The sequence below is a fragment of the Coregonus clupeaformis genome, chromosome 24 (genome assembly GCF_020615455.1).
Source record: "Coregonus clupeaformis isolate EN_2021a chromosome 24, ASM2061545v1, whole genome shotgun sequence".
NCBI classification, from domain to species: Eukaryota; Metazoa; Chordata; class Actinopteri; order Salmoniformes; family Salmonidae; genus Coregonus; species Coregonus clupeaformis.
The window spans coordinates 12,307,463-12,321,432 of NC_059215.1; positions in this window are offsets into that span (position 1 = coordinate 12,307,463).

The following is a 13,970-nucleotide window of genomic DNA, read 5'->3' on the forward strand; positions in this document are numbered from 1 at the left end:
CAACGCCAGGGTTGTGGGTTTGATTCCCACGGGGGGCCAGTATAAAAAAAAAAAATGTATTCACTAACTGTAAGTCGCTCTGGATAAGAGCGTCTGCTAAATGACTAAAATGTAAATGTAGACCACTGCTTGGCCAGCTCATCCTCCTCTATACCGCTGATTGGCCAGCTCATCCTCCTCAGGAGTATGACATCATACCCCATGAGGAAATAGCAAGCATTTTTTATACTGTCTGTTTGAAATAGTTTTAAGGTGGGGTTTTTGAAGTGTTTTTTCTTCAATTTATGCTTTGGCCACGAATACGAGTCAACAACATTATTTGGGTGAGTTAACAGATTATGAACTTTTAAAAGTGCAATTTTCACTGGACAGTTACTTTCAGTTTTACAGTACTTTCCCAGGGAATCAACAGTGTCATAGATGAGTCACTTACTCAAAGGTTACTTCACATCACATCAAATGGTCAGGTGTGTTTACACCGGCTTACTCTACTCTCCTAAATCTCTCCATTATCAACATATGCATAGAAATCAGTGGGCTGGTGGGAGAAGTTGTAGGAGGACGGGCTCATTGTAATGGCTGGAATGGAATCAATGGAACGGATACCGTTCCACCCATTCCGTTCTAGCCATTACAATGAGCCTGTCCTCCTACAGCTCTGCCCACCAGCCTCCACTAATAGAAATGTGTATATTTGTTTGACATAAAAAAACGCATACACAAATCCCACACGAGATCTATCAAACATTTGTTATTTGTTTGTTTACCTGTTCGAGCTACGTAAACGTTGGTAAATGCCAGAATCTTTGTGATTGATAAGAAGAGGCAAAAACGTTCAGGCTCCCTTAATCCCATAATATTGTTGTTTTCGCTAAGGATCTCAATAGAATGTGCCCGATTATCATTGGTCAATTTTCCTGGGGACAACACTCATTAGGAAATTGGAAAAGGACATTTGACGGGATTTGGGCAGGGAGACAGAGAGAAATCACAGGGGAATCACATTGTTCATTTGCATAGCATCCTACATAGCAACCAAAACTATTGGAGGCAAACGGAACACAATGCAAAATTCAACTGTTGTTAAAAAATTTATGCTGATAGTCTCCACTGCAGTTATCACAGTTTTTCATAGTGTGTATAAAGCTGTTCTCAGCATATACAGTATCTATGAAACATTTTCTTGATCCTGTCGGAGGTCTAACCACATTCTCTGGAGTTCCAGTTGTTAGTTTCCTTTATCAAACTGCCAGGTTTGTTTTTGCTTGCCAGTGCTGAGTGGCTGGAAATAGAAATAAAAGCTCTGAAATCAATCGTTAATTGGCCCTTTGGTCCGGGAGCTGTGATTTAAAGCATATGTCGCCTAATGAGGCTAACGAGTGTCTGTTAATTGGCACTCAGCTGGCCTGGCCCCCTCGGCAGGGCCTTGTTAATGTCACTGTCACTAAGTCCATCCCCTGGCAGGCCCCACGATCAAGGGCAGAGAGAGAGAGAGAGAGAGAGAGAGAGAGAGAGAGAGAGAGAGAGAGAGAGAGAGAGAGAGAGAGAGAGAGAGAGAGAGAGAGAGAGAGAGAGAGAGAGAGAGACCCTGACTTTCATCACGCAGAGGGAGCAATGGAGAGAAGGAGTGAGTGAGGGAGCAAGGATGGGAGAGAGAGGGTAGAGGGTGAATAAAATAGGGGGCTGGGAGGCACCGTTGTCAGTCACACACTCCCTCCAGAACATTCCAATATTACACATTCTACCCAGAACTTAATTGGTCTCTGAATTATTAACCTCAGTAGAGGGTTAGAGGACACAGGGCCGTTTGACCTAGCTGATGGGGACACACAGTCCTTCAGCTCAGTGTTGCTCAGTGTGCAGACATGCATACATATTTATCTGTAGAGGACGAAGAGGAACAGATTTAGATTTGCTCCACTTAACACACGCATTGACCTTTAGTATTTTTTTTGTACTCTACACATTTTCACATACTCCTCCAGTATTTAGGCCAGTCATTTGTGTAATGAGTGTATATACATAATTAGTAGTTACATTTCAAACATTAGTGCCTGTAGTTCTGTGTGATTCTGTTAAGTACATGGCATGTTTCCAGAAGCGCTGAGAACAAAATGTATGCAATTAGTTTTCTCAGTCTGTGTTCCAGCTTAATTGTCATTCTAGGCATTGCCCTTCACCACAGTAAACAAATGTGATTTATTCATCAGTAGATGTTTACACATTACAACAGCATAAGCATTTCCCGGACAACATCCTCTATATTAAATCATTAAACATCCTCTATATTAAATCATTAAACATCCTCTATATTAAATCATTAAACATCCTCTATATTAAACCATTAAACATCCTCTATATTAAATCATTAAACATCCTCTATATTAAATCATTAAACATCCTCTATATTAAATCATTAAACATCCTCTATATTAAATCATTAAACATCCTCTATATTAAATCATTAAACATTCTCTATATTATACCATTAAACATTCTCTATATTAAATCATCAAACTTCCTCTATATTACATCATTAAATAGCTTATACAGTGCATTCGGAAAGAATTCAGATAATTCCCCTTTTCCACCTTTAGTTACATTACAGCCTTATTCTAAAATGGATTTTTTTTATTCTCATCAATCTATGCACAATACCGCATAATGACAAAGCAAAACAGGTTTTTAGAATTTAAGCAAATGTATTAAAAACAAAAAACCTTATTTGCATAAGTATTCAGACCCTTTACTATGAGACTCGAAATTGAGCTCAGGTGCATCCTGTTTGCATCTCTCATCCTTGAGATGTTTCTACAACTTGATCGTAGTCCACCTGTGGTAAATCCAAATGATTGGACATGATTTGGAAAGACACACACCTGTCTATATAAGGTCCCACAGTTGACAGTGCATGTCAGAGCGAAAACCAAGCCATGACGTCGAAGGAATTGTCCGTAGAGCTCAGAGACAGGATTGTGTCGAGGAACAGATCTGGGGAAGGGACACAAAAAAAATTCTGCAGCATTGAAGGTCCCGAAGAACACAGTGGCTGCCATCATTCTTAAATGGAATAAGTTTTGAACCACCAAGACTCTTCCTAGAGCTGGTGATTCCTCTGTGGAGTTCCTCTGTGGAGATGGGAGAACTTTCCAGAAGGACAACCATCTCTGCAGCACTCCACCAATCAGGCCTTTATGATAGAGTGGCCAGACGGAAGCCACTACTAAAAGGCACTTGACAGCCCGCTTAGAGTTTGCCAAAAGGCACCTAAAGGACTCTCAGACCATGAGAAACAAGATTCTCTGGTCTGATGAAACCAAGATTGAACTCTTTGGCCTGAATTTGACGATACACAACTAATCTTCTCCTTTCCCCCTTCTGATAACCAGGTGGCGAATCGCATCTCTGCATGTCTGGCAGACATATCAGTATGGATGACGGATCACCACCTCAAGCTGAACCCTGGCAAGACGGAGCTGCTCTTCCTCCCGGGGAAGGACTGCCCGTTCCATGATCTCGCCATCACGGTTGACAACTCCGTTGTGTCCTCCTCCCAGAGTGCGAAGAGCCTTGGCGTGACCCTGGACAACACCCTGTCGTTTCTCCGCTAACATCAAGGCGGTGACCCGCTCCTGCAGGTTCATGCTCTACAACATTCGGAGAGTACGACCCTGCCTTACACAGGAAGCGGCACAGGTCCTAATCCAGGCACTTGTCATCTCCCGTCTGGATTACTGCAACTCACTGTTGGCTGGCCTCCCTGCCTGTGCTATTAAACCCCTACAACTCATCCAGAATGCCGCAGCCCGTCTGGTGTTCAACCTTCCCAAGTTCTCTCACGTCACCCCCCTCCTCCGCACACTCCACTGGCTTCCAGTTGAAGCTCGCATCCGTTACAAGACCATGGTGCTTGCCTATGGAGCAGTGAGGGGAACGGCACCTCTGTACCTTCGGGCTCTGATCAGTCCCTACACCCAAACGAGGCATTGCGTTCATCCACCTCTGGCCTGCTGGCTCCCTTCCTCTGCGGAAGCATAGTTCCCGCTCAGCCCAGTCAAAACTGTTCGCTGCTCTGGCACCCCAATGGTGGAACAAGCTCCCTCACGACGCCAGGACAGCGGAGTCACTCACCACCTTCCGGAGACATTTGAAACCCCACCTCTTTAAGGAACACCTGGGATAGGATAAAGTAATCCTTCTACCCCCCCTATATCCCACTGGCTATAGGGTGAATGCACCAATTTGTGAGTCGCTCTGGATAAGAGCGTCTGCTAAATGACGTAAATGTGCCCTTGAGTAAGGCACTTAACCCTAATTGCTCCTGTAAGTCGCTCTGGATAAGAGCGTCTGCTAAATGACTAAAATGTAAAATGTAATGTAATGAATGCCAAGCGTCAAATCTGGAGGAAACCTGGCACCATCCCTACAGTGAAGCATGGTGGTGGCAGCATCATGTTGTGCGGATGTTTTTCAGCGGCAGTGACTGGGAGACTAGTCAGGATCGAGGCAAAGATGAACGGAGCAAAGTACAGAGAGATCCTTGATGAAAACCTGCTCCAGAGCGCTTAGGACCTCAGACTAGGGTGAAGGTTCACCTTCCAACAGGACAATGACCCTAAGCACACTGCTAAAATAACGCAGAAGTGGCTTTGGGACAAGTATCTGAATGTCCTTGAGTGGCCCAGCCAGAGCCTGGACTTGAAGCCGATCGAACATCTCTGGAGAGACCTGAAAATAGTTGTGCAGCAGCGATGCTCCCCATCGAACCTGACAGAGCTTGAAAGGATCTGCAGAGAAGAATGGGAAAAACTCCACAAATACAGGCGTGCCAAGCTTGTAGCGTCATACCCAAGAAGACTCTAATCTGTAATCGCTGCCAAAGGTTCTTCAACAAAGTACTGAGTAAAGGGTCTGAATACTTATGTAATGTGATATTTCTGTGTTTTATTTTTAATACCTTTGCAAAAAATTCTGAAAACCTGTTTTTGCTTTGTCGTTATGGGGTATTGTGTGTAGATTGATGAGAAAAAAAGCAATTTCATCAATTTTAGAATAAGGCTGTAAAGTAAAAAAAATAATGAAAAAAGTAAAGGGGTCTGAAAACTTTCCAAATGCACTGTACATTAATATTGAATATTTTCACACTGTCTTGGTAAATATAACAATGTGAATGTCATGCTCCCTGTGTTGCTGAATGACTTATTTGATCAGGGTGTCTTACAGCATATCTTCTCTACACAAATAGAAAACGGTTGTCCCCATAGGAGAACCCTTTATGGTTCCAGGTAGAACCACTTTTGGTTCCAGGTACAGTGCCTTGCAAAAGTATTCATCCCCCTTGGCGTTTTTCCTATTTTGTTGCATTACAATCTGTAATTTAAATGGATTTTTATTTGGATTTCATGTAATGGACATACACAAAATAGTCGAAATTGGTGAAGTGAAATGAAAAAAATTACTTGTTTCGAGAAATTCTAAAAAATTAATTACGGAAAAGTGGTGCGTGAATATGTATTCACCCCCTTTGCTATAAAGCCCCTAAATAAGATCTGGTAAAACCAATTACCTTCAGAAGTCACATAATTAGTTAAATAATGTCCACCTGTGTGCAATCAAAGTGTCACATGATCTGTCACATGATCTCAGTATATATACACCTGTTCTGAAAGGCCCCAGAGTCTGCAACACCACTAAGCAAGTGGCACCACCAAGAAAGGGGCACCATGAAGACCAATGAGCTCTCCAAACAGGTCATGGACAAAGTTGTGGAGAAGTGCAGATCAGGGTTGGGTTATAAAAAAATATCCGAAACTTTGAACATCCCACGGAGCACCATTAAATCCATTATTAAAAAATTGAAAGAAAATGGCACCACAACAAACCTGCCAAGAGAGGGCCGCCTACCAAAACTCACGGACCAGGCAAGGAGGGCATTAATCATTTAAATGTTTTAGTAATTTAGCAGACGCTCTTACCCAGAGTGACTTACAGTTAGTGAGTGCATAAATTTTTTCATACTGGCCCCCCGTGGGAAACGAACCCACAACCCTGGCGTTGCAAGTACCATGCTCTACCAACTGAGCTACCCAAAGATAACCCTGAAAGAGCTGCAAAGCTCCACAGCGGAGATTGTAGTATTTGTCCATAGGACCACTTTAAGACGTACACTCCACAGAGCTGGGCTTTACTGAAGAGTGTCCAGAAAAAAGTCATTACTTAAAGAAAGAAATAAGGAAACACGTTTGGTGTTCGCCAAAAACCATGTGGGAGACTCCCCAAACATATGGAGGAAGGTACTCTGGTCAGATGAGTCTAAAATTGAGCTTTTTGGCCATCAAGGAAAATGCTATGTTTGGCGCAAACCCAACACCTCTCATCACCCCGAGAACACCATCCCCACAGTGAAGCATGGTGGTGGCAGCATTATGCTGTGGGGAAGTTTTTCATCGGCAGGGACTGGGAAACTGGTCAGAATTGAAGGAATGATGGATGGTGCTAAATACAGGGAAGTCCTTGAGAGAAACTTGTTTCAGTCTTCCAGAGATTTGAGACTGGGACAGAGGTTCACCTTCCAGCAGGACAATGACCCTAAGCATACTGCTAAAGCAACACTCGAGTGGTTTAAGGGGAAATATTTAAATGTCTTGGAATGGCCTAGTCAAAGCCCAGACCTCAATCCAATTGAGAATCTGTGGTATGACTTAAAGATTGCTGTACACCAGCGGAACCCATCCAACTTGAAGGAGCTTGAGCAGTTTTGCCTTGAAGAATGGCTAGAAATCCCGGTGGCTAGATGTTCCAAGCTTATAGAGACATACCCCAAGAGACTTGCAGGTGTAATTGCTGCAAAAGGTGGCTCTGCAAAGTATTGACTTTGGGGGTGAATAGTTATGCACGCTCAAGTTTTCTGTTTATTTGTCTTATTTCTTGTTTGTTTCACAATAAAAAGTATTTTGCATCTTCAAAGTGGTAGGCATGTTGTGTAAATCAAATGATACAAACCCCCAAAAAATCCATTTTACAGTTTTTTCCAACTGCTTACACACAAAATCTTTTCATGTCACACGATTTTTGAAACCTCTCACTCAAAGTGCAAAACTACACACCAAATCTCCAAAACCATAAGCTATTTCTCAGCCTTTGACTCAGTTGTCAATTGCATAAAACACTTTTTTCAAAACACTACACACTATTCTCTACCTAAAACACAAAAATCTAACAGGAAGTGACTTGCTTTCCTTTTCCAAACACAACCAATCAAAATGCTACACTTATTCACCAGGTCACACACACACTCCTCACATGTGCAAACACTAATTGCTTAACTGATCACTAACCAATCACTGCTTTACTGTAGTATAGGCCTATAAATAGGTCAAAGGTCAGATTACCTGTTTTGAACAATGGATGCCAACAATGAACAGAGAGCAAGAGGAGTAGGAGGGAAAGGCAGGGGACAACAACGAGGACAAATTCAAAGATGAAGAGTTGGAAGAGGAGGAGGAGGAGTAGGAGGAAGAGGAAGAGGAAGAGGAAGAGGAAGAAGTGGACGAGGGCAAAGAAGAGAAGGAAGGAGAGCCATCTCTGATGAGATTAGGGCAACACTTGTTGATCATGTGATCAACCACAGTTTGACCATGAGAGAGGCTGGACTGAGAGTCCAGCCCAACTTGAGTCAATTTACAGTGGCGTCCATAATTGGAACCTTCAGAAATGAGAACATGTATGCAACTATCTAATGACTATTTTAGCATTACAGTAATGTACTGTAAAATATGTATGACTGCATAGTATTGCATAAACATTTGTAACTCTAAGCCATCCATTTACTGCACTGCATTGAATGAATGAGGTTGGTTATCATGCTGTACTACATTTTTTTGTACATTGTTTACAGTTCCTATGCTGAACACATACTGTGTTTGAATTCTGTACAGAGTGGAAAGGCAAAAACATCATGGAGGACGAGGACGCTTGTTTACAGATGTACAAGAGACTGCAATAATAAATATGGTTTTGGCCAACAATGCAATTAGGATTCGAGAGATAAGAGAGCATATCTTGAATAATGACACCATATTTAACATCAATGCTGTAAGCCTGTCGACCATACAATGCATCCTCCAATGGCACCAAGTGACGATGAAATAACTTTACAAGGTGTCATTTGAGAGAAACTCTGACAGAGTCAAGAATCTGCGACATGACTTTGTAGAGGTATGTATGCAACACTACCTCCAGTACTTCAGACATACCATATTTACTCATCTGTATTGGAGATGGATGCCCATGTAATTCGCCATGAATTTACAGTTTTTCTCAATTGTTTACACACAAATACTGGTACTTGAGACACAATGACCACAACATGTAACTCATGCACCAACCCCCTGAACCAATTCTGCTAAACTACAAGCACAATTCCTGCTTTACACTCAAATTGCAGTTCTACAACACACTTTTTTCAAAATACGACACACAAATCTTTGCATTTGGCACAATTTTCATGCAGAAAATCTCTTCTTTTCACAATGAACACACTGCCATTCAAATATGCACACTGACTCATCACATGGGCAAACACCCGTCACACAGTTTTACAATTAGCAATCAGAGCTTTAGCATAAAAGGGCAACAGGTGAGCTCTTCTGTTTTGGAGCAATGGATGCCAACATTGGAAACAGAGGCAGAGCCAGAGGAGTGAGAGTAAGAGGAGGAGGACGGGGAGGACAAGGACGAGGACGAGGACGAGGAAGGTCAAGGACCGTAATCTCTGATGAGATCCGAGCCACTTTGGTTGATCATGTGGTCAACCATGGTCTAACAATGAGGGAGGCTGGGCAAAGAGTACAGCCAAATTTGAGCAGGTACACTGTAGCATCCATCATCCGGACATTCCGAAATGAGAATAGGTAAGAAATCTACTCTCACTAGAAAATTGCAGTACTGCATATCAATACAGTACTCAATGAGTACAGTAGTACAGTATTGCCTGTGGACTGTTCTGTAGGACTGTAAAAATAAAGTATGTTTCAAGTATTTGGGAAATGTATTTCTACTTTGTATTTACAGCATTTTACTATTTGTTTGGCAGAACAAATCACCTTGTGATTACCAACACAAGGTGGTCGGGAACGTGTTCTGTCTCCTGAACAGGAAACTGAAATCATAAACATGGTCCTAGAAAATAACGGCATAACATTACGGCAAATACAAAGAAAAATAATAGAAAACAATGAGATATTTCAAAATATTGATAGGGTAAGCTTATCAACACTGGACCGTGTCTTGCACAGAAATAATCTCAGGATGAAGCAGGTCTACAGGGTGCCATTTGAACGCAATTCAGAAAGAGTCAAAGAATTGCGATATAACTATGTGCAAGTGAGTCCTATACAATCCCACAATTGATGCATACTCTCAACACTGTATAAATTATACATATTTCAGTATTGTAATCATAATGATTGTGCTTCACAATAGTGACCACTCCATGTCTATTTCTGATATTGTCATGTGTGTTTCAGAGAGTCCTTGAGTTAGAAGTGGCTGCAGTGGAGCACCAGTTCATCTTCATTGATGAGGTTGGATTCAACCTCACAAAAAGACGAAAGAGGGGAAGGAATATCATCGGCCAGCTTGCCATTGTTCAAGTCCCTGGCCAGCGCGGAGGGAACATCACAATGTGTGCAGCGATTACCCACCATGGCGTCATCCATCACCATGCTACCCTTGGCCCCTACAACACCGCCCATCTGATCACATTCCTGGACACCCTACACAACACACTCATTCCACCAGATCAGGTAGATGGCCCAGAGCAGCTCAGGTACGTTGTCATTTGGGACAACGTAAGTTTCCACAGGGCTGCTCTGGTTCGTAACTGGTTCACTGCCCACCCACGCTTTTTAGTTGTTTATCTCCCTCCATATTCTCCATTCTCCATTTTTTCTGCCTGGAGATGGAAAGTGTATGACCGAAATCCACAAACGCGTATACCTCTTCTCCAAGCTATGGAAGACGCATGTGGAGATATAGCAGCTGATGCTTTCATGGCTAGAATCGCCATGCTAGGCGATATTTTCCCCCGCTGCTTGGCCAGGGAAAACATTGCTTGTGATGTGGATGAGGTGCTGTGGCCAGACCGCAACAGAAGAGAGGATGCAGCATACATTTTTTTTTTTTTTTTTTTTACTGTAACTGTATACATTAAATTCTTCTGTTTTGTATGTAGACCACTGTATGTGCAACTTTGTGTTGGTTTGGAATGGGATGTACACTGTGTACATTGTTTTTGTGGGAAAAATGAAATATATTTGTTACCGTGTATTTGTGTGAGTATAAAAACAATATTCTCAAATATTTTACAACACACTTATGTATGTACTGTCTGTAGTAATGGCAACACTGAACCAAAAAAAGGCCTAAGTCATTATGATGAATGGAGAAGAAGTGTTTTCCATTCATCATAGTGTTTTACATTGAGCACATCAGGTTCTTATAAATGTCTATTCATATGATGGTTTGTGTGTGTCATTTGAAAACAAAATACCATTTTGATAAGAAATAAGATTGTTTTGAATGTAAAGTTTCATTTTGCTGGAGAATTGAGGGGTTTTGCCAATTGTGTGTGTGTTTTTTGATTTGTGTGTAGAGTTCTGAGAATATGAGGCATGCTTTCAGAAAATGTGTGTAAACAATCGAGAAAAACTGTATTTATGTGGATGAGGTTGGCTTCAACCTCACCAAAACCAGGCGCCGCGGAAGAAATGTTATAGGACCGAGGGCAATTACCAATGTCCCTGGACAGCGTGGGGGTAATATAACTATGTGTGCTGCCATCACTCAAAACGGGGTCCTCCATCACAATGCCACACTGGGTCCGTACAACACCGGCCATATGCTCACTTTTCTGGATGCAATTTACACAATGCTTGTCCCTGATCCAGATCAGGAGCCTGCTAGATTTGTGGTTATATGGGACAATGTTAGTTTCCACTGGGCTGTTCTGGTCCAAAACTGGTTTGCCACCCATCCACAATTTGTAGTTTTGTACCTACCCCCATATTCACCTTTTCTAAATCCCATAGAATTATTATTTTCAGCCTTGGGCTGGAAAGTGTATGATCGCCAACCCTATGCCCGCATGCCGCATCTCCAGGCAATGGAGGACGCGTGTGGGGACGTAGAGGTTGCCTCTGTCCAAGGTTGGATACGCCATGCTAGGAGATACTTCCCTCGATGTTTGGAAAGAGAAAACGTATCTTGTGATGTGGACGAAGTATTGTGGCCAGACCCAGCCCAGAGAAGAGATGAAGACACACACAATTGTGTTCTTTACTGTATTCTAAAGAATATACTTTTGGCTTACATATGTTTATGGTTTTGTTGTATGCTACTGTATACAACAGTAATGTTTGGCCTAATAAATATTTTCTGTTTCTACATTGTATTGGTGTTTACAGTGTACTTGTTACCCCTCTCAGCAGATTACTTTCACTGTAGAACATTGTATTGAAATGTAGATATAAGCCTATGAAAGACCAAAGAGCTTTAGATTTAGAACAACAGTGTTTACATGGTATATCCACAAATGTACTATTATGAAAGAAGTGTTTGCCATTTGATGCAAATGCTTCATTCTGACATGTGTTTATGGCATTTTGAATGCAGTGTTACATTTTGAAGGAGATGTGAGGCATTTTGCATTTTGTGTGTGCAGTTTTGGGAATTGTGTGTAGAGTTTTGAAAAAAGGAGACATCGTTTTGAAAACGTGTGTAAGCAGTTGGAAAAAACTGTAATTCCAGGTTGTAAGGCAACAAAATAGGAAAAATGCCAAGGGGGGTTGAATACTTTCGAAAGCCACTGTAGAACCCTTTTGGGCTCCATGTAGAACACTCTGTCGAAAGGGTTCTAGGTGGAACCCAAAAAGGTTCTACCTGGAACCAAATGGGTTCTTCAAAAGGTTATCCTACGGGGACAGAGTGTATAACTGATAGAACAGACAATAGGTTGTGTCTATACTTGACACTTACATGTGACTTATGCTATTAGAATATGAAGATCACATTGAAAAGACAGGTCTAGACGTGCAAAAGTCGCTTTGTGGTCTGATTGTGTTCAGATCTGGCTGACCACTTCAGGAGGTGGTCAGGGACCCATTGTATGCAGATTTCTCCTCCGTCTGGATGCAATCAGGCTACCGAAAGCGCATACAGTGGGCAACGTCATCAGCACTCCTCCCACCGGACCGAGCGGCACCTTTGGAGGAAATACGTTCCTCCTAGCATCTGAGGAACGTGTTTGCCGGACTGCTAGCTAATATTTAGAAAATATTTTTGTTGTTTGTTTGGCTAGAGTAATGCTAACCCGTTTGAAATCCCTTTAGCGTTGCTTGCTAGATTGCTGGCTAGCTAGAGGTTAGCTGGCTAGTTAGCTACAGTAGTTAGCTACTGCCATCAGTTGTTCTTGTGTTATTATCATATTTTTCCTATTCCACCATTTGAAGAATGCATACTGGCATTTGAACATGGGAATCTGGACACACTGTGGACACGGTAGACACTTTTAAATGTAGGTCTGGACGCATGACGCGTTCAGAATTACATGATCAGAACTCTATAACAGAATAAGAAAGCTGCATGAACTGTCAAGTCTAGACCCAGCCATAGAATAGACATCCTATTTCAGCGTCCTTGGGTTTTTTGAAAGGCGCTTTAAATCAAATGTATTATTATTATTTTAAGGATATATGTTTGCAGTAGACATGGTTTGAATGCAGGATGTTATTACATTATAATAATAATAATATGCCATTTAGCAGATGCTTTTATCCAAAGCGACTTACTTAGTCATGTGCGCATACATTTTTACGTATGGGTGGTCCCGGGGATCGAACCCACTACCCTGGCGTTACAAGCGCCATGCTCTACCAATTGAGCTACAGAGGACCACATATTGACTGAAATAAGAGGTGAACTTTCCCTTTATGCCCCAGAGTGGACATACCTAGCCCATAAATTCTCCTGTAACCTTTACGAAGAGTCGAAGTGTTCCCTCTCCAGACACACACACACACACACACACACACACACACACACACACACACACACACACACACACACACACACACACACACACACAACACAAACACACACACACTCACAAACACACACACACACACACACACACACAAACAGGCTGCATTTCTCCTGTCCTGGCTAGAGCAGAGCCAGTTAGGAGTGTGTCATTTTACAAATGGGGCCGGCTCACTGATAAATGTCCTGCCGTCCTCGGATGGGAAGACGGGTACCCTGGCAGTGGCGTGCCGGGACAGGACAATGCTATTCATAGACCCAGTCACGCAGAGACACGGCAGTAGAGAAATAAACTTTACATCCTCCATTTTCTCACACTCAGACCTCTTTGTGGTGCTCTAACAAAGAGGTTATCCATTGACAGATATCTGACATATTCCCACTGACAATTACCTTAAATGTTGTGTATCAATACAATAACAACACATGGGTTTAATATGGCATCCCAATCAATAGCCTTATCCAAGGACTGAATGGAGCTGCTCCTTCTCGTCCTCAGTGTTTTTGTTCTCTCGTCTGCTCAAAGCGTCTTAATCCCAACGCAGTCAACAGTGATGAGGATGCTTTCTATTTTACTGTGGTAATTACTACAGAGAAGAGAAGCCATTACCCTAGGCTTGATTTTACTCTTGTTAGCCGGATGCTAAAGGCCACATGAGTGATGCTTTCCCTCATGTTCTTGTTTGCATCTGAATTAGCTGATTATTCTTGTCAAGTGGCTCCTTTCATTACAATGCTCTGAGAGATTCTCTCTTTCTCAATTGAAAGGTGAAGCAAGCCCACTCCTCTAGCAGTGAACAGCCAGTATCCACACAAGTATCCTTAAAAAGAGGTACATTTGAAATTTGGGTGAACAATACTTTAACCAGAGA